Source organism: Tachypleus tridentatus, chromosome 8 (assembly GCF_004210375.1).
Source record: "Tachypleus tridentatus isolate NWPU-2018 chromosome 8, ASM421037v1, whole genome shotgun sequence".
NCBI lineage: Eukaryota > Metazoa > Arthropoda > Merostomata > Xiphosura > Limulidae > Tachypleus > Tachypleus tridentatus.
The window spans coordinates 1501101-1527954 of record NC_134832.1 but is presented as its reverse complement, the minus strand read 5'-3'; the positions used below and the strand labels follow the sequence as shown (position 1 = coordinate 1527954).

The following is a 26854-nucleotide window of genomic DNA, read 5'->3' as shown; positions in this document are numbered from 1 at the left end:
TGTTGATGCTATCCTTGTTAAGGTCAACCAGTTCATATTCCTTGTTCAATATGTTTACATTATTTATATAATGAACCTAAAATATTAATAATGACAGATTCCATGTTCATATGTATATTCACTGTCAAACCTATTTATGGCCAAGTGGTTAGAGCACTCTGAAAGTCGCGGGTTCGAATCCCTGACACACTCAACATGTTCGCCCTTTCAGCCGGTGACGGTCACTCCCACTATTCGTTGGTGAAGGAGTAGCCCAAGAGTTGGCGGTGGTTAATAATGACTAGCTGCCTTCCCTGCAAAATTAGGGACGGCTAGCGCAAATAGCCCTCGTGTAGCTTTGCACAAAATTCAAAACAAACCAAACAAATAAATACACCAATATCTGTCTTTAATCCATAATTAAGAGTCATTTCTGATTTAACTTGTTATCCAACTGATATTGCTCCCCCGCTAGTACAGCGGTATGTTTCCGGATTCACAACGCTAAAATATGGGGTTCGATTCTCCTCGGTGGGCTCGGTAGATAGCTCGATGTGGCTTTGCTGTAAGAAAAAACACACGTCAACTGACATCTTAAAATCGCTTATTTAAAGACTTATTTTTGTTTAAATACATATCTATATAAATATAATAGTACTGTCTATTGTATGTACACATGACTACTTTGTAGAGTATGGATGGATCTTTATCAATATTAGTATGAAAGCTCATTAAGTCCGTGGGGGGATGCTTACAAATATTTAGTTTTGGATTTTGCGTTTTTTTTAACACTAATTTGATCCCTTTTGATGGACTTTTACCAAATTTAGTATGAAAGTTTTAGAAATATATGAAAAAAATACAACAAACACTCAGTTTTGAATTTTGTCCGGAGTTCGTAGACGTTTTTAACACTAGTTCACTTCCTGTCGATGAATATTCACCCAATTTGGCACAAATGTTTGTTGGGTCCATACAGAGATAAACTCAAACTTGCGGTTTCACATTTTATGTTTTGCAGAGTTTATGTGCGTCTTACGTATGTTTTTATTTTCCAGTTATATATATATAAGGGAAGCAACTTTTCATGTCCTAAGACAATCTTTCATTAATCATGAATTTAAATAACTTCCGTCCAGGGGAGAGATACTCCAGCTAGATTTTAATGAATATTTCAAACTAACTGATGTCACGTATAACTCAGCAAACTATCGATAGATAGATCCTGGAACATCATATTCGTGTTAACAGGTTTAACCCAACAAACTGTTCATAGATGTAGCTATGAATATCGAGTTGGTGTGTACCATGGTTAACCATTAATACTGTTGACACAGTATTATGGATTATTGATGATACTACATTATATTATGTGTAACCCCATAAAAAAACCTATCGATAGATTTTTCATCTAACAACAAGCTAGTTGTTATCATTATTAGGATAAAATACTGTAGAAAGGTGTATCTTTTAACAGCGAGATGTTAGTACCATGTTTAGCCAAACATACTGTTAATGTATATATGCTAGGAAAGCAAGCTGATGGTTTCATGCTTGGCTCAAACACTGTCACCACATTCACCCAAGAATAGTAAGCTAATATTATTATATGTAACAAATCAACAGCATATCCATTGATTTATTTTCGAAAAGCGAGCTGGTGGTGCTACATGTAACCCAACAAACTGTGGTACAACGACCCAAGAAACTGTCACCAAATGTATCTAGAAATTGTGAGATAATAGTGCAACAGCCCAGAAAAATGTCAAGAGAAATGTGAGAAATTTAGGGTTCGAGTCCGATATTCTTTGAAGATCTGAATAAACAGTAGTAATATTTTAATAAATAAATCGTGTGATTGAATAATAATTCTAGGTTATTTACCAATAAACGCCAATTTTAGTAATATAAATATTACATATTCTTTGGAAAGCCCAAAAACTTCCTTCAAGGGATGCCCATAACTGATATTATACAACATACAATCAACACAAGTTGTTGCTGTGAAATTATAGAACAGGAACTGCATCGTTTCTAGGTGATATTAGTTTCTATCTCCAAGTTGCTACTTTAACCCCAAAGGACTCGTATTCATACTTCACTTCTGAAGAACTTTAGTTACAATGACCGACGTATTCCTTAGGCTATAGAGCTTTAATTAGACCAATCATGCATAAATGGGATGCGTTTAGAGTCTCCAAATGCTTATCAATCTTGTCTGTCCTCACGTACTCGAAACATCTCAGCTTTTGGAACTTTCCCCGTATGATCTCATCTGAAGCCGAAACCATCAGAAAGGTTAAGCTAGTACGTTCGAGTGAGTCATTGAAGTATTTTCATACAGTCAATGAGATTTAGTGCCCATAAGCGAAGAATATTTTCACAGAATATTTCGAGCAGAGAAGTATTTGTACCAGTTAAAATTATGGATAGCTCTTTTGCAGAAAATAACTAACGTTTCGTTTGTTGTTTGTTTGTTTTACACCCGCATCTGGCTCTCGTGTGGTGTAATTAATAAAGAGGAATTATTAAAATTACGTTATATTGTAGTACATTCATAAGAATCTGGTTATCATGGATAAAAAAGCATTAGTGCAAAATTTCATACAAAGAAATGAACAACAGTTATTATTTAGGATAAATATCACCATATAACTTCCAGGACTTAAGTTAGTCCTCTCTAAAGGAGTTGCTAACAGTTGCTCATCCTCGTGAAACTTTGTACAAAATTCAAAACAAATCAAACCAACTAAGCCGGATATTCTACATTACCTTGTACAATGAGAAAAGAAAAGAATATTATATATTCATAATTTGCTTGTTGATTAAAAGTTTAATGGATAAGAAAGATTTTATGTTTTGTAATGTAAATGAGGCAAGGACGTATAATGTCAAAACTTATGCTAAACATATGCATACTTTCCTAAAGTAAATTCTTCAAATTTGTGGTTTGTTCCTCATTCCATTACTTTATTTCTTGGAAATATCTTTTACTGTTTTGCTATAAATTGTTATATTTATCGAATATTGCTCAAAGTATTGCAACATCTCGCTTCAAACAGAAACTTCTCCCTTTTATGGGATTTTGGAAAACCGTCTACAACGATAGTAATGATTCTAACTGCACCCGAGCAGACAGAGTGAATAGCTTCGTTTAATTAAATGATTATGGTCAACAAAGGCAACCCATATAAATAATTAAATAATCAGTTAAATTTTGAATTATTCATGAGTATTAAACGAGAAGATCTAAACAATTACATCAATAAAGTCTGCAATGACTTAGTTGCAAGGTAATACGAGTAGCTAAGCAAAGACATATTGCTCCTGATTCAAGCATCAACTATAAGATGAGCCTTCTCCGTGTGTTTACTAGTTATTTCTGTTTATATGAAAGGATCAAGTATTTAAGTATGCATAATGAAATTTCAGATCCACAAACGTCCTTTGAAACTCTGACTTATCACTTGCAGAAACATCTAGCCTATCACTTTCAGACTTCTGGATACACTGTTAGAAACATCTAGCCTATCACTTTCAGACTTCTGGATACATTGTTAGAAACATCTGACTTATCACTTTCAGACTTTTGGATACATTGTTAGAAACATTTAACTTATCACTTTCAGACTTCTGGATACATTGTTTGAAACATCTAACTTATTACGTTAAGACTTCTGGTTACATTGTTTGAAACATCTGACTTATCACGTTCAGATTTTTGCATACATTGTTTGAAAGATCTGATTTATCACTTTCAGACTTCTGATAATTTGTACGATATTGTTAAGCAATATTTAGTACATGTGCTTCCACAGTGGTTCAGTGGTAAGTCTGCAGATTTACAACGCTTATGGGTTTTGATGCTTTGAACGTTTTTTAGTGTGTATGTGTGTGTGGTTTTATATTATTAATTTTTTATCATTCATTGTATCAGTATAATACATTAAAACAAACTCTTATTCATGACAACATGGAAGAATCTGGTCAGTGAATCACAACAGATATAGTTTTGGACAGGTGGCGCTATAAGACCAACAACCATCTGTTATTCCAGAAGCCATTGTGTTGTTTAAAAATTCAAGGCGTGTTAGCTTTTATCATTTGTTAGAATCTTTTGCTTTATAACTCAAAAACATATGTATTATTATTATTGATTTTTTGTTATTCCTTTGTCAATGATAACGACTTTAATGACAGAATAAAAGTACAATTTAATGGTTTGAAAAACGTACTTTCGGAATATTTCAAGGAATTCTTATATTTGTTATATCAAAGATTACACGTCTGTAATTTGAATATCAGTAATATAAACTTACACAGGAACTGTTTTATGTTCACGACCACAGGGAAGTCGTGAGGGAAACACACATTAATTTTTAACTCTACAACTGCGAGCCATTTATTTTTCTGCTAATAATTACGAAATTTTCCACAGATTATCACCCACAATAGCATGAGAAATAATCGTTGATGGTAAATCTTCTATCTGGTTCGCAGCTAGTTGCTACTGTTCTCGCTTCAACTAGAATGATTATTACTCATTTCTCTTCAGGTTCCATGCAGGGTACTAGGCGGTTTATTACGACATTCACGTTTAAATAGTTGTAACGTAAGAGAAAGTCAGTTCATATTTTTGATATATTGATTCTAGGACCATTTGTGAAATCATTAGGTATGTTTTAACAACTTACACATGTACGTTTATGACTTCCTGCTTCCGGGTACAGCCATCTTCTGATATACAAACTACTTAACTAGATGAAGTATTAAGAAAAACGTCGTTAGCTCACATCCTAATGTCAGTGATTTTTTTTTCAGTTTTCGTAGAGGGCGCTGTTTCTCCATTTCTCGAAAATGTAACAAATATTATTATTTGAAGAAAAAATGGAATATTGGCAATAAACTCCTCATCCATTTTATATTATATGTATGTTCATATTAATTTCCGTTCAGGATAAGCTAGTTTCTTACAGCAAAACTAAAACTCATCCTGTTAATAACGAGACCTAATTAAATATACTTTTCATTTTTACGTTACTACTTGTGCAGATTAGAATTCTTTGTTTTATCATTTCATTGCTTTTAACGATATTTTCGGCAGTAAATCCAATGAGATTCGGAGTTTAAGTTACTCCTAGCACGTACACTAAGCTAGGATATCTGATAAGAACTGTTAGTGATAAAGCTGTGATTCTTGTTACGTATAAATTTATGATATCTTGCCATGTGATAGTGATGATAAATTTCTAATTCCTATTACACTTTGTGATAGAATATCTGCAACATGCAGCTTTAGTTATACTAATAAAACCTTGCTATATTCTGTGTATATCAAGAAAGGGATTGCTCTAAATAACTGTTAGTAAATTATGAAATCTCTTGCGGTCATTGTTTCAAAGTCATTTACCCGCTGTACTTTGCTATAAAAAAAAACACAAATCACACACTCAAAGTCATTTGTCTCTTGAAGTTAAATTCAGATTGTCCTATTCTGCACATATTAATCTAATGAAGCTATAAAAATAAATTACAAATAGTGTTTTTAACCATGATTTTTTTATCTGGAAATAAATTATGAATTTTTAAATACTTCAAAACTTATTACGCTGTTAATATGTTTATAATTTACGATGCGTAATCTGTAATAGCATTAAATGTATGGTCATAACACTCTTTAAATTTTGGTAATAGTGATAAACTAACTTATTAGATATTCTTATATACATTTTTCAAATACCATCTTAAATACCATATAGTTTCAAATACCATCTCCTTTAAAGGGGAAGCATTATACTACAATAATACCACGTACCTCATATCCATTCACAGTGAATCATGGCACTTGGTGTTTAGTCTCATGTCCGTTAACAGTGAATCAGGCCACAACAATAGGACCTGGTGTTCAGTCTCATGTCAATTAACAGTAAATCATACCACCTCTATGTTACCTGGTTGTCGGTCTCTTGATGTAAAAGTATCACCACATAGTACCACGTACGTAAATGAAGATTTTTTCTTTGCTTAAACTGGGATCTCTTTCATTTCCTTTCTTTCTTCAGAGTATTGTGTACCCTGAATAAAAAAAAAAAAAAAACGCTGAATGTTCATAAGAGCTTTCTACAAACAGATGTTATAAACAATGAGATAATTAAATATGCTTGTAGCACTTATGTTACCCTGTTATTGAAATGTTGTTTTCCTTTGATATAATTCCAAACTGCTCGTTAATGTTGAATTATTATATTGTGAACCGACCAAGTTGATGAAATACAAGTGCACAAATATATAACATTATAATTAATTTGACACGACTTTAAAAGCTCAAAATTAAGAAAACACTGGTAAAGATTATTATATAATAGTAAATGAGAGAGCTCGTTTCTTTATAACAAAAGGGAGTGTGATAGGTTGATAATATAAATAATCACATTTGCTGTGTTCTGCAATAATATAATAAAGACTTACACAAGATGGAACGGCTGTCAGGTCCAGCTTGCAAGAGAATGTTGTTATGTTTCATTAATTTGATATAATTAATTACATATCAATTAAATTATAGATTTTCTTGAAACAGTTTTAACGTTCGCTGTGTGGCATCGAGTGATTCGTGTTCTTTCTTTCTGAAGTTAGATCCGTCTGTAACACTTTTCCTGTTTTTGATGCTACTGCTATTTAATAGTACAACGGAAACGAGAATGCTTGACTCTAATTAAGATTTACAATAGATTCGTTAATTTACCCAAATCTAAGTGTTAAAGCGTCTTCACTTCGAGTTTGCTTTATATTTTGTATCATTTACCTCTGGATTTTTGCTTAATTCGTTCGGGAATTTAACCAAAGTTTGTGACGAGTACAAGTGCACAACAAATTATGTTAATAGTTACTTTCCCAGTTTGTTTGCTTGAAATTAAGCACAAAGCTACACAAATGGCTACATATGCTCTACCCACCACTAGTATCAAAACCCGGTTTTTAGCAATGTAAGTCCGCAAACACCCCGCTATGCCTCTGGGGAGTGGGTATATGTAAGAGAAAATATAATAAAAAATTATTACTACAATTTTTACGAAGATAAACATTTTATTTTATGGTATTCTCGTTATAACAGAAAGTATTCCTCTGAAATTTTTAAAATGTTTAAAAACGTAATTACATGTTGTGAAAATAATGTATATCCTTTTCATCATCAGTAAATGTTTATTCACCATATAACGTTTCCACCTTAAGCTCACTTAAGATGCAGATAATTTTTCCTTCCAACAGCCCACTTAGACCTAACATGGCCAGGTGGTTAGGGCGCTCGATTCGTATTCTGATAATCGCGAACTCGAATCCTCGTCCCTCCAAACGTGGTCAACTTCTCAGCTGTGAGGAGGTTATAATTTGAAGGTCAATGGCACTATTCTTTGGTAAAAGAGTAGTCCAAGTGTTGACGGTAGGTGGCGATGACTAGTTGCCTTCTTTCTAGTATTTCACTGCTAAATTAGGGACGACTAGCGCAGCTAAGCCTTGTTTAGCTATGCGCAAAATTCAAAGCAAACCAAACCAACAGCTACAAACTGCATGTTATCATATTTAATTCTAATTAATTCATTCTCTTCTCTCCAACTGGAACAACGATAAGTCTGTAGATTTACAACACTAGAATCAGTGGTTCGATTCCCCTTGGTGGACACAGCAGAAAACCTGATGTGGCTTTGCTATAAGAAAAAACGCAATTCATTCTCGCTTCATTTATATTCATTTATCTTAATATATTGTGATCACTGTGTAACTATCGTTATTCTATGTTCTTGTTTATTAATTTATTTCATCACAGCTGTACTAATCTGCATGGCTTCAGTCTGTAACGTTAGCACTGTTATATAAATAAGTTTTTAAATGCGTTTACTTTATATTTTCAGTAGTATAATCTATTTATACGTGTTCTTAGTTTATTTAACTTAATTCTGCTGCTATATATGTTTTTCTTCGTTTTGTTTCCAAAGTTAACTAACTATAAAGATGCGTTGTTTGGTACGAAATTTAAAAGTTGGCCAACTTCTATATATATATGTACATACAAACTCACTCACTCATGTCTGTTATACTAGCACGCAACGTCATTATATTGGCGAAGCAGAGTCTCTCGAAAAACGGGCAGTAATAATACAAGCTGAAACCTCCACAGTTCAGGCGGTGGTACATAACTGTGACAAATCACCTTCTTTGGTTAAACTGGTGGTTACATCAATCTCCAACCTAGAGCAGCGTTGACAATCTTGACAGAGTGTGGGCTTCCTTAGTTATTATGTTCATTGCGAAGGCTTTCTTCATAAATGTGGCCGAAGCTTGGATAAAAATAACCGAGGAAGTGACTAAATATTTATCTCAGTCAGCTGTAGCCTTAGAAAAGATTCTGAATGTTTGCTTATCCGGAAAATTCTTATCTTGTTTTAAGTCGGCTAGTCAGATAAACGTCCCACGATTACAGCGACCTCACGAGATATTATTATAAATAATTAAAGAGTTCTCTAACATTCGATATTTCCATAATAAAATAGGTTTACGCGCCCAATCTGTTATCTATTCATTCTGTGAAATTGCTGTGTTGTCTCATTCTCTCATTAGGATAAAGCAAAAAAGTAAATATTTGTGTTAGCCTGAAACTTTCCTGTTGTGAGTCCTACCTGGTGTGATTTGATTGGTCATTGTAAGTTCTAATTCAAGTGATATGACTGGCCACTGTTATTGTGAAGAATAAAAACTAATTATACGCTGCAAAATTTGATGTCGTCTATCAATATGTATCTATCTCCCTATATAACTGTAAATCTTTCTGTCTATGTTCTCTATTTGTCTGTCTGTCTTTATCTAACTTCACATCACTCCACGTTCTTTATCTTTCTATATCTCTGTAGCCTCCACGTTTATATGTCCATTTATCTATCTTTCTATTTGTTTGTATGCCTAACTCTGTTTTATCTGTTCATTAATATACAGCTATCTGTTTGCATGTTTATACATCTATTTTTAAGTATATCTATGTATCTGTTTTAACTCTAACTGAGTACCTGTCTTTATATACATATGTATCTCTAACAGCCTGTCTCTCTAGCTTCTTACCAAAACTACATATCACAGTTTTTGTCCATCTTCTTTATATATCTGTGTCCACCTATCTGTATACCTATCCATCTACTTGCCGGCTTAAGAATATCTGAAGCTGTCTATGAATTTAAGTTTGTTTGTTTTTTATGAAATCTAAGAAACCTGATAAAAATGGGCGACTGAGTAGATAAAAGCAAGATCGAACTTAACAATTTAATTAAAACATTTTTTAAACTTTTGTTGCTCTTATCCATCAGAAGAAAAGTAACAACTGTTTCTCAAGTGAGTTACCCTTATAATGGTAATTCTTTAAAGTTTTCAAGCAGAAAACCCATCAGAAATAAAGCTACTGTCGTAGAAATCATAGTAAATTACTGAAAATTCCGAGTGAAATAAATTCTTAGGGCAGTTACTACCGAAATCTCAGCTGACTTTCAAGGACTTTTAATAGTTACTTGATAGATGTGCCGTCGAGAAATTTCATATTATTTACACAGAACAAGTTCTAACACTAACTAGAGCGCTTCTTAATCGCACTTTGCGCATGTGGGAGATCTTGAAAAACAAGATGAAAAAAGTCGTTAGTGTTCAACTGCGTGAGGCGTTTTTGGTTTGTGTTTTTCTAGCTCAAAGGAGAAGATAAATCAGGTACCAAAAGTTCTAATAGCATCCACTTCCTTTCGTAGTTAACTGCAATACAGAGTCTATAAAATTTACTGAAATGAACATAACGAAATTCATAATTTTGTCGGGAATTTTCTTAACAAAACAAGTTTATTTTCACAAAGAGCAAACACAGTGGAAATCATAGAAAGAAAAATTCAATTTGCGAAGAGAAATGTGTACATACGGGAGAAAATGCTGTAAATAATGAATTAAACATAAGGATCTCAGAAAATAAAAATCAAATGAAGTGAATTACAAATCCTTATAGAGGATACATTTATTTCCTAAGCTTTACACAACATTTTCTTGCCATTCCAGCTAAATTCCTATTGTTACCTCAATACGCTTGAATAAAAGTAATTGTTCTAAATATTATTCACATTGAAATCCATAATTCCGTACTTAAATTATTTTGTATTTTTGCCATTACATGTGAACAAGATAAAACATTATAATTATGAATTTTATATTCAACAAAGAATTTAAAATCCGAGCCATAATTGTATTGATATGCATTTACAATACTGTAATGGCTTATTGTATAATAAAATATGTAAAAGCTTTCGTAATTTCTTGAATGTACAAATATATTATTGTTAAGAGATTAAAATTAATAATGCTCCCCGCTAGTACAGCGGTAGGTCGACTTACAACACTAAAATTAGGGGTTCGATTCCCCTCTGTTGGCTCAGCAGATAGGCTCCTGTGGCTTTGCTGTAAGAAAAACACACATACCCAGAATTAATAATAAACTTTCGTATGCTCTATTTATTAATAATGTAAAGAAACAAACAAAAACTATGAATACATCGTATATTTCTACCTTAACACTAGTAACTGAACTACGAATTAGCCAAATTATTTTAATTCTGCATTATTCTATCAGGTCATTCCTTAAGTAATGTCCGATTTTAGGTTCAGAAAAATAGAAAGGATTTCAAACGCTTTTAATGTTATTTAATCAATAATGTATGTTCCATTACATTATTATTAATTACTTCCTGCCATTGATTCATAAACTTCTGAATATCACTTCAATAAAATTCTTGAAGTTTGGAGGAAAAGAATGTAGAGAGGGTAGTTTTGACATCTAAATGGGTTCCAAGCTCTTTTCCATCAAGATAGTTCTGCAAACTTCAGAATAGATGATAATCAGATGGGGCAATGTCTGGAGAATAAGAAGGATGTGGAAGTTTTTCCCAGTCTAGCTCTTTAACCTTTACAGGTGTGGTCCTTACTGTATGTGGCCGTGCTTTATCCTGGTGTAACGCTTTTACGACTGATCAAAGCAGGCCTCTTTTCTTTCAGTGCAACATTGAAGCGCTCTAACTGTTGACAATAGAAGTCTGATGCAATCTTTACGTTGAGTGGCAGCAACTCAAAGTGGATCACACCAACAATATCCCACCAAATGTTTAACAAGAATTTCCTAGAGTGGAAGTCCATTTTGGGCTGTGCTTTAGCCAGTTTACCTCCACTAAGCCATTATCTGCGGCGCTTAACATTTTTTTAATACATCTATTTTTCATCTCCAGTTACTAACTTATTCAAAATATGTGAATTAGGTTCATGAGATTACAGAGAAGTGCAAATGTTCACTCTTGCTCTAAAGTTGGCTTCTGTCAAACCATGGGGGGACACATTTTCAAAGTTTTTTACACCTTTCCAAGCTGTTTCAGATGACGGTAAAGTGTTAAATGGATTAAATTAAGCTTCTGTGCTAGTTCTTGAACTGTTACAGCACAATCTTTATCAAGTGCAGCCAACAGCAAGTCATCATTAAAGTTAACAGGACCATCTGAACGTAGCGCATCACTTAAGCTATAGTCACCTGATGCCTAATGTGCTCCTCAGACACATTCATCTTCATGAGAGTTTATTTGATTAATGATCTGATGAAGTAAAGTTGGGTTAGTTTATTTTATTTGTCTGGACATTTTTATACTCGTCATACTACATATTTTAGTTATTAAAGCTTTCCTCAAAAATAGAAATGATGATGCACTTTCTGTATTAAATTTTCGTACATTACTTAAGGGATGACCTGATTTTTTGCTTAGAGCTAATATTTCTCCGAAAACCGAAAGTATTTTCTAACCTAAGTTCAATTCACCTGGCAGTAAACTATTATTGTTCACAATTAACATATTAGATTTTCTTTGAGTTTTTGAAACTATAAAGCAACAGAGCTCATGATTTATCTAAAAAATAGCAGTAGAAGAAGGATAACATGGGTGCCAATACTTAAACAACGATCTAGTAAACGATCCATTAGTAGAATGTGCAACAATTTTTTCCAGTTTCACAGTATAGTAGCTTATTGCAATCTTAGGAAAACCAGGAGAAGTAAATTCTGCCTTGAGAATTCCCTGAATTTTATGATATGATACGTTTGTTGTTGCTTTTTGAGAGAGATGAACCACTGAGGAATATCACTTTAATGGCTTTAACCTCATACCACGTGTTGACTCAGAGGATGAGTTGGATACGATAACAATATTCTCTTTGAATATTAAGACAGATATCAGTAGAACACTCATCATGGCAATCTTCAAACCGTCCTGATAGTTCAAACGAAAGGTACCCATGTAATCCAAATCATCAGTATGTACGGGAAGGGCAGCACATAACAATGTGCTGAAGATTGTGTGTTCTTTCCTGACCTGTCTGATAATACTTCTATGTATCTAGTGATATGATACCTCAAAGCCAAACTGTGCTGAAAGTTAATACACAAATAGCTAAAGTTACGTCTTACTCTTCATAGAGCCATCTATTGTATACTGCTAAACTTGGGTAAACCAATAGGATTTTTTAGAGTAATTCCACCTCATGTGTCATTCCACGGGTCATAGAGAACACGAAGTCACGACTGATGACCTCACCTGTTAAGTACTCGTGAAGAGTGGAAGACACAGCGGTATAAAACAATGCAGGAAACCATCGAATAATGTCAAGCTTTGTGGTGGTGCTCATACCCTCAAACAAATGATGAGTCCTTGTAGATAATAGGGTGACCAGAGAAGACAAGAACTTTACATGCAATAAGCTTACAAGGTGTGTAAAACCAAATCGTGATGAACTCTGAAGAAGAATATTTCATTTTGACATCTTAAAAAACTTTTGTTTGGGACAGAAATAGTAAAAAATATGACGATGTCAGTCATCTACGATTATGACGAAACCCATTCTCTTCAGATGGTCTTAATCAACATGCCCATTGGTAGTAGCATACATAGGAACTCAAGATATAGCAATACCTATCTCAGCTACAATTACGTATGAATATTCAGAACATCTTTATATCACAGAAGATACAAAGATTTTAAAGACAGGCTGTTAGGTCGCGACCGTGTTAAAATCTCCATTCTTTAATGAATTACGGAAGCAAACTTATTAGAGTTAGTGATACAGTATTAATTTAGCTGAGCATGAAGTGGAATTTCTATACTTGTTCGAATTTATTCATCAAACCTTTATTCAAAACTATGAAGAATCACTATCATCTTAAAGTTATTGAATTTTCGTCCTACAAATCATCCTTGGGATCATCAGTCTCATCAATCGTTTTCAACTTCAACACCATGGATTTAGCTTGACAGTCCAAACAGCTGCTGTTTTTCTGAAGACATTCTGGCGCACTTTAACAAATCTGAAATCGAGAGCAGGAAGCAACCAGCCCTCATCAGGACTACAGTTTAGGTTAGCGACACAAGAATGTTTATCCATCCTGCCAAAGCCACAATCATGTTCTGTACTTTCATTAATCACCACTATATTTTACAGACACCGACACTGAGGTAGTTGAGGCAAACTTTGAAAGAAACTAAAATTTATGAACTATGATAACCAGAACTACTAAAGTCACCACTGTACTGGAAGCAGAAGAGAAAGAAAGTCACCTGCTTAAGTTCTACTGAAGTTTCATCTATTCTATCCTCGATTTTGTAAAGCAAATAATTAGTAAAAATATTTACGATCGCATTTGAATTGCTAAAATAGTGCAACTATATGATACATAAATAATTCGTACATATCAAATAAAAACTGCCCTTAATCTCTAATCGGTTCACAGATTTTTTTCTAACTTTTAACACAAACAATTCATGAGTAATTAAAATTATACACAGGATGCTTCAAAATTATGTATACACATTTTAGAAATTTATACCTCGTGAGCCATATGCACAATTCTTTTAATTTAAAAAAAATATATATATTTACAGATATTTATGGAAAAAATGGAAAACACGTAGTTGAGTTTCGACGAGAGAAAAAATATTCTAAAATGGTGCTGAAAATTTGAAAATGTCTTTGAAGTTCAGCATGCATGGGAAAGACAATATAGAACAAAAGTACCAACACGTCTAACAATTACTCGTCTGTGTGATAAATTTGAGGAACGTGTAACCGTGCAGAATATCAATAAGACAAGATGTGGGAGGAAAATGACGTCAAAAAGTAGAGAAATCGTTGAAATTGTCAGAAATGCAATGAACCTTTCACCAAGGATGTCAACAAGACAGTGTTCACGAGAATACAACTGAGTCATTCAAGTGTGTTTTTAGAATCATAAAGGACTTAAAGTTGACGCCATTTATACCTGGATTACTGTATATAATCCAAGAAGATGATCCAGATCGACGAATAAAATTCTACCTGACTTGAGCTCTATAATATGTAGAACTGTTGAAGGAAGATGTCGCTCATGTAGTGATGTTTCCAGTGGACATTTTGAATATCTCACCTAAGTTTAGTTTATTATAGAAGAATTGTATGTTTTTGAGCTTTAAACTAAAAAAAGAGTTTATGAAAGCTGTGCATATGTTCCAGGAGATATAAAAGTGTACATACATAATTTTGAAACACCTGTATATACAATAACTGATTAAATTGCCAACAAATAAATAATGTATGAGTAGGAGAGAATCTGAATGAATTGACTCGAGCATGAAATACCCGAAGCGATCTTACAAACACGGAAATATCATATACAATAAATTAATATACCAAATAAAGTGGCCTAACATGAACTTGTAAAATAAAAAATATCTAAGACAGTAGACCTTTGACTCTCTACTGATTTGGTCAACTTATCCAGGCGTGTACACTCAGTGTTTCAGAAGTAAATTTCATTGCTCAAACGACTTTATTCCACAATCCAATGGTCACAATAAAAGGTAATCGGTTTGTAGACACATTTCACCATGCACAAGACAATGTAACAGTTATGTGACGTGTTATGATGGCATTATGGTTACACTATATGGTATCTAGACAATGTAACAGTTATGTGACGTGTTATGATGGCATTATGGTTACACTATATGGTATCTAGACAATGTAAAAACCCATCATTCAAGATCGTGTCAACAACAGAACTAACTTTTGGAACGTCACTTGTTCAAAACGTGTCTCATTTGAATAATTTATTAACACGCATGTGTGCTAAGAGATGTATAAAGATTAAGGCATCTCAAAGGGATTAATATCTGGGCTTTGACTCGGCCATTCCAGGACTCTCCATTTCTTAGTTTTCAGCTAGTTCTTGGTAGGTTTACTGGTATGTTTTGGATCATTGTCATGTTGCAGGGTCCAGTTCTACTTCAGCTTTAATTTTCTTACATATGGACTCACAAGGTCCTCAAGCACCCTGATACACAGTAGAATTCATGGTGGATTTTTTGATTGTGAGCTGTCAAGGTCCTGCTGCAGAAAAGCAGCCCCGAACCATGACACTTCCACCTCCATGCTTTACAGTTGGTATGAGGTTCTTTTCCTGGAATATTGTATTTGGTTTACGCCAAACATGTCCTCTGTTCTGGTGTCCAAATAATTCAATTTTGGACTCATCTGTCCAAAGAACATTATTTCAGAAGTCCTGGTATTTGTCTACATTCTCTCTGGCAAACTTCAGACTGGCCTTGATGTTTCTCTTAGAGAGCAAAGGTTTCCTCCTTGCACATCTCCCATGCAAGTTACACTTGTGCAGTCTCTTTCTGATTGTAGAGGCAAGTACTTTCACATCAACAGTAGCCAGAGCCTGCTGTAGGTCCCGTGATGACATGTTAGGGTGTTTGGAGACCTTTTTTAGCATTTTGCAGTCTGCTCTCAGGGTGAACTTACTTGGACGACCAAACCTTGGCATGTTGGCAGTTTTTTTTAAAGCCCTCCACTTGTTGACTATTTTCCAGACAGTGGAATGGCTGATTTCAAAATCTTTTGGGATCTTTTTAAATCCCTTACCAGACTTATAAGCTGCTACAATTTTCTTTCTGAAGATTTCAGACAGCTCTTTTGCTCTCACCATCTTTTGCTCACTCTCACTTCAACAGTCAGGAGCACACCAAACTAAATGAGTGAGGTTTAAATAGGGCAAGCCTCATTCAAAATGCTGAGTAACGATCTTCTAATCAGTGCGTCTGATGTGATACACCTGTCTGTGAGTTGAGCCATTTTAATTGGGAATAAATGTGGGGGTGTCCTAACTTTATCTTCAGTTAGAATATGCATTTTTGTAGAATTACATTTACAGAAGATCTTGAAAAGTCTTTTCTTCGGTTTTAATTGTTTCGTTATATTCCTATAATCTCTCAGTATTGTGAAAATTGAGATTAAATATCTATATATCCAAAAATGTTACAAAAATACACAGGCTTTCATAGGGTGTCCTAACTGTTTCACATGACTGTATATTACTGGTTAGTCACAAAAATAAACCATGAATAACGAGTTTGAAGCTTTTTAATTATTTTAAATACAAATTCGTTATATTGAATAAATGATCTCTTAAACTTAATAGCTTGTCAACAGAGAGCACTGTCAGCAAGAAATGAAAGACAGATGTAATATATACTAGAAGAAACGCCATCCTAGTGGCGGCTGCTTGTGCTATACTTACAAATCATTTTCTAGGAAGCAACGAACGGCAATAGTTTTCAAATATGCTGAAATAAACTGTAATGTTTCATGTATATATATGTGTACGTGTGTATTAAAAACATTGTACCAATTATTGCAAGTATAACATTTTTTGAAAACTCCATTTTGAGTACTATATTTACAACTTACATCAATAAATATATAATCACAGCCCGGCATGGCCAGATGGTTAAGGTGGTTGACTCTCAGTCTGAGCTATGGTGGTATAATAATGTGATGATCAATCCCAATATTCGTTGATAAAAGAGTAGCCCAAGAGTTGGCAGTCGGTGGTGATGACAGCTGCCTTCTCTCTAGTCTTAAACTGCTAAATTAGGGACGGCTACTGCATACAGCCTTCATTAACCTAATCTTCGTTTAACTAAAGATTAGGTTATAAAAAGGAGACAAGTAAGCTGTATCTGTTTGTTAGTTTGTTTTCTTAATTTCGCACGAGGCGAAGCTACACGAGGGCTATCTGCACTAGCTATCCTTAATTTAGCAGTGTAAGATTAGAGAGAAGGTAGCTAGTCATCACATCACCCACCACCAACTGTTGGGCTACTCTTATAAAAATAAATAATGGGTTTCACCATCACATTATAACGTCCCCACATCTAAAAGGGCGAGCATGTTAGGAGTGACAGGAATTCGAAACCGATGTTCTCAGATTATGAGTCGACCGCCTTAACCAATTGGCCATGCCGGGCCGCCGTATTTGTTATTGTATTATAATGTCATATTATCGACATAGAATATGAAAACACTTTCAGCGACCATTACTTTATTGAAATGTTACAAATAGCATTCAGTGAATTCAGAATATAAATAATTTTATAACAACAAAGAAAAAAAGAAATACAAAAATATTTCAATTATTCATATATATATATATATCCGTTGTTTCTGTTGGGTTTTTGTTATTGTGCGGTAGTTTCTACTAAGTTAGCCGTTATATTAGAATGATCAACATTATCTATTTTAGAGAGCTACCAAAGTCATAGAAACTAAACTAAAAAAAGCCCAAATATGTTTGTTTTGTTATTTTGTATTAATTTTAGAGAGCTACCATTTTCCCCGTGTAAGACTAGAGGGAAGGCAGCTCATCATCACCACCCACCGCCAACTCTTGGGAAACGAATAGTGGGATTAACTCACAAATTCAACGGCCAGAATGTTTAGCGCGACGCGGGCGCGAAAAAAACAACGGCAAATATGAGAGACAGCGAAATACAATGAGAATACAGCTAGCAGGAAAAAAAGAAAGATATATTGTGCTATAAATACAATTGCAAGCCATGACCACAGGGACTCGGAAGGAAAGAACAACATTCCAGCTAGTAGAACCGCAAGTAATCTAGTAACGAGGAATGACTCCAGTAAGATCTTCCACTCTTCTTAGAGGATTGAATATCACAGAGAATGTAAAAATATATTGAAGATAACATTGGACTTAGTATTTCAATTTATCATCTGATCGCTTTCCAGGAACGCCTATGAATGTACTAGTTTCTTTTGTTTTATGAATTAAATTGTTCTACATCTTACATTAATAAAGCCACTAAAAAACTTCATTGATAATTCGTTCGAAAATATCCGTTCTGTAAATTTTCAGAAGATCCATACTATATATCGTAAGTAGAAAAGTCATACGTGAACCATTATATCGAGGTTAAATAAAATCAAACAACAGAAAATTCTGCGGTAGTGCCAACTTTACAGTTCTGAACGAAGAGAAACTTAAATTCAAAACTAAGCAAACTTTTATACAATCAAGCGTAATTACTTACTAATCCAATAACCACTCCATCCATCATTTCATCAATCTTTTCTTGCATAGCTTCTAATTATCACCTCATATATCTGTTCTTCCAGCCATCAACCTAGCCATCTATTATTACATGCTTCTTTCATCCGCTCACTTGCCATCATCAATCCATCAACTCATCTGTCCCTTTATTCACTCTTCCAGTAATGTATTTGTACACTTCTATTCACTCTTTATCCTATTTATACAAACACTTATCTATTTAACCATTACTCCATCTACTCCTCCATTCACTCTCCCAACTGTAAAGTTAATTCAGTTTTTTATGTATTCATCCAGTTTTCTTTCAGTCTATCTATCCATCTACTCATTTGTTCTTGTTTACATTCACGTTTATTTTTTCAGACCTATCTGCCCATCTAGTCAGGCAGTAATATAAAATTTTACCTCCTTGACTATCATGGATTAATCTTTTGTTCTAAATAACAAGGGCCTGGCATCGCCTAGCGCGTTAAGGCGTGCGCTTCGTAATCTGAGGGTCGCGGGTTCGCGCCCGAGTCGCGCCAAACATGCTCGCCCTCCCAGCCCTGCGGGTGTTATAATGTGACGGTCAATCCCACTATTCGTTGGTAAAAGAGTAGCCCAAGAGTTGGCGGTGGGTGGTGATGACTAGCTGCCTTCCCTCTAGTCTTACACTGCTAAATTAGAGACGGCTAGCACAGATAGCCCTCGAGTAGCTTTGTGCGAAATTCCAAAAACCAAACCAAAAACCATCTAAATAACAAATTACAATGTTGAAAACTTCGTTAAGGTTTGAAATTAGAACTCATGTAAAAAGGCGGGATTTTGATCAATTCAGTTTATGTAACTTTTATAAATTACATTTCTTAATAGATTAGAACACTCTGGAAGTCTTCAGATACGAAGAGTGGCGTCTAACAGGATTTATATGGTCAGTAAATGATGTCTTAACATATACCATCCGGCATTTCCTCAATGTTCATAAATAAATATCTGATCAGTGCAACATTTATTCACTTTCATACGCTCGACACATAGACTGGTCTTCACACTAACAATAATATTTATCCCTGAAACGCTTGACGTTAAAAAAAAATCCTAGCAAATTCCTACACTACTTTTATTAATAAAAAAAGAAATTTCAAAGCATGGATTTTTAGGGAGGGGAAGTTAGAAGTATGCGTTTAATTTTTCACGCTGCCGCAGACCGCATATATCTAGAATCCCACCCATGACGATAATTCGAAAATCGATCTTGCGTCTCTCAGCAAGATGCCACACAGCGAAACGCTAGCTCGATTCTTACAGTTGAGGTTCTGTTTTGTGAGTATGTTTCGACTATATATTAAGTTTAGAGGGACATTTTGTAAACGTAGTAGAAAATATTGTCAAACCGTTGAGTTACGAGTCGAATCTTATATTGACAATTGCAGTAACAACTTGATTTGTTATAGTTGCAAAATTGGAGAAGAAAATGAAAAAACTGTGTCACGTAAAATTACAACTGAATCATGTTTTTTTATATTCGTTGATCAATTTACCATAAAAAGCAGGATTTTCGTGCCTTTATAAGATGCGTTAGCTGATCAGTTAACTTCTCTGATTAAACAATTGCTTATGTCAATGTTTTCTTTTTCTTCTTCTTCTCTCGTTTACACTTTTATTAATACCAAAACCTGTTCTTAATTGGAAATTTATCACTCTTTAATTATCGACAGATTTTATTCACTATCAACACTTTCACTTCAAAGAGTGTTGTAATTGTTTTTACTTCAAAAGACACATTTCTAATTATTTCAATCAAGCTGTTAAACTCTAAAACGATGGGCCTAAAACAATTGTAGTAAAAAAAGACTCCTTTCCTTCGCAGTCCGTGTGAACTTGTTTCACTTTACACTGCTGGTTAGAGTGTTGGGATGCGTATGGAAAGTGCTTCTCACTAAACTCTTTCCAACAATTCCATGTATATTTCAGCACTAATTTCGCTGCTTTCCATTAATTTTTACCAAGAAGTCCGTATACATTTCAGCACTAATTTTACTACAAGAATCCATGATCTAAAATTTGAAATCGAATAAAAAGAAATTTTACCTCTTAAGAAAAAATTTCAATGTAAATAATTTTTTCTTTAAATTTAACAGTCTAGAAGTGTCTCCCAAATGTAATCATACATCACTGAAATACTTGAAATCCTGCAATGTTCTTTACCTTTCCCGGCGATATTTGACTGCAGAAAAAAAAACAACTTTTTTCCTATATCAACATTGCAGTTTTATTTGCACATTTATTTAGGTTCTGTAGAACAATTCTAAGTTTGGTAGGTCTTCAAATATCATAACCTGTGAGCTTTGAGTATTAGTAGAGTCTTACTTGTTTACTAATCACTATTTTGTTTTCTTTTTTTTCAACAAAAGAAATACATTTTTTGAAGATAAACATTCCACGATATTGGCTAAAAACAACACTGATTAACTAGAATTTTTATTAAAACTACTGTTAATGGTAGGGTAAAACCACGAAAAGAAACACTGTAATCGGTTCGTGTATCCTTCGTTTCTCTCTATTAAGCTCCACAATGTAACAAATAAAATATTATTTTAATGTCAGAGGTGTTACATACATATTATTCTTCACACATTAGATTTACTAGCAGACGCCATCCGGCCACGTATAGATTCTAGTGGGTCTGCGACATTTTCTGGAATTGCCTAACAGTCTTACAGCAATGTACTCATACTTGACATTCAATAATTGTTTGTTTGTTTTTGAATTTCGCGCAAAACTACACGAGAGATATCTGCGTTAGCCGCCAATAATCAGCAGTGAAAGACAAGAAAGAAGGTAACTAGTCATCATCACCAACCATCAACTTTTGGGCTACTCTTTCACCAATGAATAGTAAGATTGGCCATTGTATTATAACGCCCACATGACCAAAATGGCAAATGTGTTTGGTGTAGGGGGAATTTGAATCAACGATCCTCAAATTAAGAGTTGAACGCCCTAACCAGCTGGCCATGCCGGAAACATATTCAATAATGTTCACCATCCATGTTGAAGTATTTATTTGTAGCCGCAGGTACCAATGAAAGTTCTTTGCTTTTTGCAATGTTCATGAGATTTTCACTAAAGAAAAACAGATATTTTTTATGTTTGTTTTTATATTTAAATCTTCCTTTTGTTTGTAATTTTTATTGGTTACATCTGAAACATAACTTTTGTGGAAATTTCATTTCTTGTACTTATTATTCAGCTATAAAAATATATTACCCTATTATGATTGGTGGTGATTGGTTTTCGAGATACGAATGTTAGACGAAAACATCGCAAGTTCCATTACAATAAGAGGTTTTACATATATTGTTCTTCATACATTAGTTTTATAGTGATGAAAGATCATTTCTCAGCTGGTCTACAGCTTATGGGTTTTGGAAAAGAATATCATACAAGTTAAGACATCGCCTAAAATGAAAACAAAACGCATCAATTTAAAAAAATATATCTTTAAAGTTAATGATAAAACTTTGTTATTGGAATGTTCAAATAAATGGTAGTTAAAGCGAAGACGTCACTTGATGGTTTCTAATCAATTTTCAATAAGCTATGAACAAACTTTTTATGGTGTTATCACACACACACCCCCGACTGGCATAGCAGTATGTATGCGGACATAGAACCCTAGAATTCGGGTTTCAATCGTCGTGGTATACAGAAGTGCACAGATAGCCCATTGTGTAGCTTTGTGCTTGATTACAAACAATCTCATTCACCTCATAAGAAATGTTCAAACGTTCTAAACATTCGACATAAATATCTTGCTAATCTAAGCATTGATAGCTAATCTCTTTCAGTGATTAAAGCTGCAAAAGGAACTTGAAAAATTAATTTATTTCTTATTAGTAAACTTCAATTACAACGATTATTTTTAGACGGCATATATATGTGTTTATGAATGGGCGTGTGTATTTGTATATATTTCTAATATATCATGTGGGTGACACTTAATAATGAAACGTGTAAAACAAATATGTCAGAGTCGGGTTCTTAATGCCTGGGAATTAGAGCACCCGATGCGCAATCAGTGAAGTGCAGGTTCGATTCTCGTTCCCAAACAAACTTGCCCTTTCAGCCGTGCCTTGAATGCCTCAAGCCTTTCTTTCCATAATATGATCGATCCTAAACTATGTCAACCAGTCTGTGATACTCAGAGCCGATTTATTACATTTTCTCTTGGAAATGCTAATGTTAAATAGGTTTAATATAAAAATTTCAATCATGATAGACCATCCTGTTAAACTATATTTTTAATAATCAGTGAAGAGAAAAATGAGAATTACCCGATCCAAAGAGAGGTGATCTAGTTGGATAAAACATCCGATCGATTATCAGAGTCGTGGGGTCGAACCCGCTTAGTTTACAGTTTCTCATAAAGTAAAATAATAGGTAGAGCTTTATCGGAAAGTAATCCTAATAAGAACATGTTTGTAATATATCAGTAGACGTGGCTTAGTTCTTCCATATAAGTTAATAGTTCGGATTTTCGTGTCTCCCTAAATTGTGTCGTGCATATAAATTCATACTAACCTCATATGTTCGATCAATAGAGATGCGCTGATTACTTTATTCCTAACTACCCTTGAAATATGCGTAATATTTATTTATTGGCCCAGTAACTGACACAAGGGTAACGTTGTAAAACTTAACACCCTAAGCCAAGCATGGCCAGGTGGTTAAGGCACTCGACTCGTAATTTGACGGTCGTGGGTTCCAATTACCGTGACACCAAATATGCTCGTTCTTTCAGCCGGGGCAGACTTTATAAAGTTACGGTCAATCCCATTATTCGTTGGTAAAATAACAGCCCAAGAGTTGGCAGTGGGTGGTGATGACTAGCTGCCTTCCCTCTAGTCTTACACTGATAAATTAGCGCAGATAGTCCTGGTTTAGCTTTGAACGAAATTCAAAACAAGCAAAACAAACCAACTTAACACCCTAATGGTCTTTCACTTAAAAAAAAAAAAACTCCCAAGGCTAGAAATTTACTTTAATCGACATAATATAATATTATAGTGCACTGTTTATATAGTTTCATAAACACTTTGAAGTTTATGCAAAAAAACGAAATTATAATTATTCATGCAGAAGTAATGTACTTACAAATTTGTACTGTCAGTTAAAAAAGTTTTTTTTAATGTCGTTGTACTTTATTCACACCGTTTATTTGCAAGGAAGGTTACATTAGGGTTAAAAGCACTGAGTTTATACAGATATAGTGATGCAAAAAACCGCCTTAGTTTAATCCATCTATTTACATTCCAGAAAAAATATTTATTGTAGAAGGACGAAATTGAACTGAAGCACTTTAACTTTTTGGAGTTTATGAAGAAAAGGTGTTATCCTTGGCGGACATCCAGTTTTACTCAAGATAAAGTTAACAAAATGCTGCAAAGTATTCGTAGCTTCACTTTACAATAATAGTAATTAATAGCATAAAGGATCAGCGACTGGGCAATGACAACAGTCTTTATTCAATCACTTGTAGGGACGACTAAACAATGGGATATATCCTTTGACACACAATGAAGAACAAGGACTTCTGGGCTTTCGTAGAAGTTTAGAACAATAAACTTAAACTATTCTTTGTTTCATTCTTGTGGGATTTACTTTCTCTCACTAACTGTGTAATACAACTGTTAACATCCCTCAGTGGTGAGGTTAATAATCTTCAGATGATAGGCAACATATAATCTTAAGAACAACGCGTCACAATTCACACCGTATTTAGGTGATGTTTCTTGTAAAGAGTTCCACAGCTTCTTATATTGTTTCCAGAAACAACCATCAAGCAGTTATCATCAGAATGAAAACAACTACAGGGCATTAAATGGTGTCTACACTTCTAATTCTTGCCATAAACAAAATTTTAACACCTCAGGTTACGTGTTTTATATATTGTCGCTCTTCATAGATGCTCTAGAGTCTAGAATTTATATATATACACATAAACATCAATTTTTTAAGAACAATGTTTACGTAAATCGTGTATATTTCTGGATATACAGCACTAGCATTTGACCGCAAGAATAACCAATTATGACTACGAAAATAACTAATAAGATAAAGCTTTAATAACTTAACGACAGCTCTTGTGACTATCAAAATATCTAATGATACAAAATTTTAATACCTTGACGACGCAACAAGCTCTAGATTAAAAATATTTTACAGTTATATTGCTTATAATTTATTTATTGCATCAAGTTAATACACATATGATATGGAAGATGTCTACAACTGAATTTTTCTTTTCCACCTACCGTGCACTGGGGATGAACACACGTTTTTTATTATTTTAGTAGTTAAAAATTAAATCTTTAAAAAGGGTTTTACTAACATAGCTAGTAGATTTATCCTTAACTTATTGCGCTGAGCAATATTTTGGTGTATAAGAGTTCCTAGATTAGATCTCGAGCGTAGGAGTTGCCATAAAAACAACAGACCAACTAGCTGTATTCCACGGGAGGAAATGAACTGGCTAATGGTATTTCACGGGAAGAAATGGCCTGGCTAGAGGTATTTCAGAGAAAGAATGGGGCAGATAGTGGTGGTTCACAGGAAGAAAAATTCGAATTCTGGTGTTCCATAGAAAGAACGATCCATATAATGATGTTTCAAAGAAAATATTATTCAAATAGTGGTGTTCCACAGAAAAGATGATGCGGGTAGTAGTGTTGCACAGAGAGAATGATTAGTCCACAAGAAAGATGATTGAGAGAGTGATGTTTTACAGGAAGAGTGATTGAGAAACTGGTATTCCATAGGAGAGGTGATCCGATAACTCAGACAGTGGTTTTTCACAGAAAGAATGATCCATATAGTGGTGTTTTACAGAAAGAATGATCCAGATAGTCGTAGTATACGTGAAGGATGATCCAGATGGGGATTTACCAGAGGAATAGTAGTCCAAAGGCAGAATGATCAAGATAGCAATGAACCATATAGTAACGTTCGACAGAAAGAATAATTCGGATAGTGTACCAGCTTGTGGTAGTACTTACGAAGAATGATCTAGATCAGGGACGGGCAACTCCATGGCCACAATTGTCCGCAGAATGCTAGAGTTAGCAAAAGACATAGAAAATAAGTTGCTTGAATAATTAAAAGACTGTTCTTTTTTTTATTTGTTCTTTTGTTTTATTTTTCTTTAGCACTAAATGAGTCAACAGATGTCAGTGACACTGCACAGTTGATATTTTGGGTTTGACACGTAACTTTAGATCTTTGGCCTTTGTGAGTTATGAGATCGAACGTGTGAAGAAACATCTTTGAAAAACTTTTTGAAATGTCAAAAAATTCAATCCGGATTTTAAAAACTGGTTTCTGTCACATCAGACAGTGCTCCCACCATGACTGGGGCGAAATCAGGATTTGTTTCTCTTTTGATGCAACATTTAATTGAAAATAATGTGAAGTCCACATTGCTATCTTTTCATTACATTTTACATCAGGAATATTTATGTGCTCAGTTGTGTAAAAATGATGAACTGAAAAATATGATGGACATTGTAGTAAAAAAATTGAATTATATTACAAGTGGAAGCTCTCTCATCCATCGACAGTTTGAAGGAAAGCAGTGACTGTACTTTTGATGATCTTAATGATTTTGCAAATGTAAGATGGTTAAGTAAAGAAAAGCTTGGAACGATTTCGTTAAATAAAAGAATACCTTGTTGAGAAAGGTAAAATTGAAAATTTCCCTGAAATTGAAACTTTGTCACAGCAGTGTGATTTGCACTTTCTGTACGACATGATGGCTCACTTGAATAATTTGAATACGAAGCTTCGGGAAAGAGGTAAAATAATAAGCGAGCTAAACCTCCTTGAGAAACAATTAGAAAAGAATGATTTAATACATTTTGCAAAGTTGAATAGTTTTTTAGAAAATAACAAAAACTATGGTTTCTCTGATGCCAAAAATGATCTTTTCGTAAACTGGATTGAAAATTTTGTGTTTGTTTCTTATAGCAAAGCCCTATAGGGCTATCTGCTTCGCTCACCGAGAGGAATCAAACCGCTGATTTTAGCGTTGTAAATCCGGAGACATACCGCTGTACTAGCGGGGAGCTGGATCAAAAAATCTATCTCAAATAATTGAATCACGTTTCCCCCGAATTTGAAAATTTGAAATTGATATTTGAATTTTGCATGATCCAATTTCAATTTCACTTAAAAAATTTCAGTAAGGAAATTATTTGGATAACTGTGAATTTGAAGACGAGATGTTTACCCTGCAAAGAGAAGAACACATAAAAGTTAAACAAAAATGTTCTAGCAGAGAGATGTGGCTCACTATTCTGATAAATGAATAACTTCCAAATTTAAAGATAGCAATTTCAAAATTATTTT

The 26854-nt window shown here is 34.1% G+C and overlaps 1 long non-coding RNA gene across 1 annotated transcript in view; it reads right to left on the bottom strand.

Moving 5' to 3' along the window:
* Positions 1-10360: 10360 nt before the first annotated feature.
* LOC143258409 (uncharacterized) overlaps positions 10361-26854 on the bottom strand; it is a 36478-nt gene continuing 19984 nt past the window's right edge. Inside the window, exon 3 of the long non-coding RNA XR_013032269.1 lies at positions 10361-10452. This is a non-coding gene — a long non-coding RNA (uncharacterized LOC143258409). The remainder of the gene's footprint in view (positions 10453-26854) is intronic.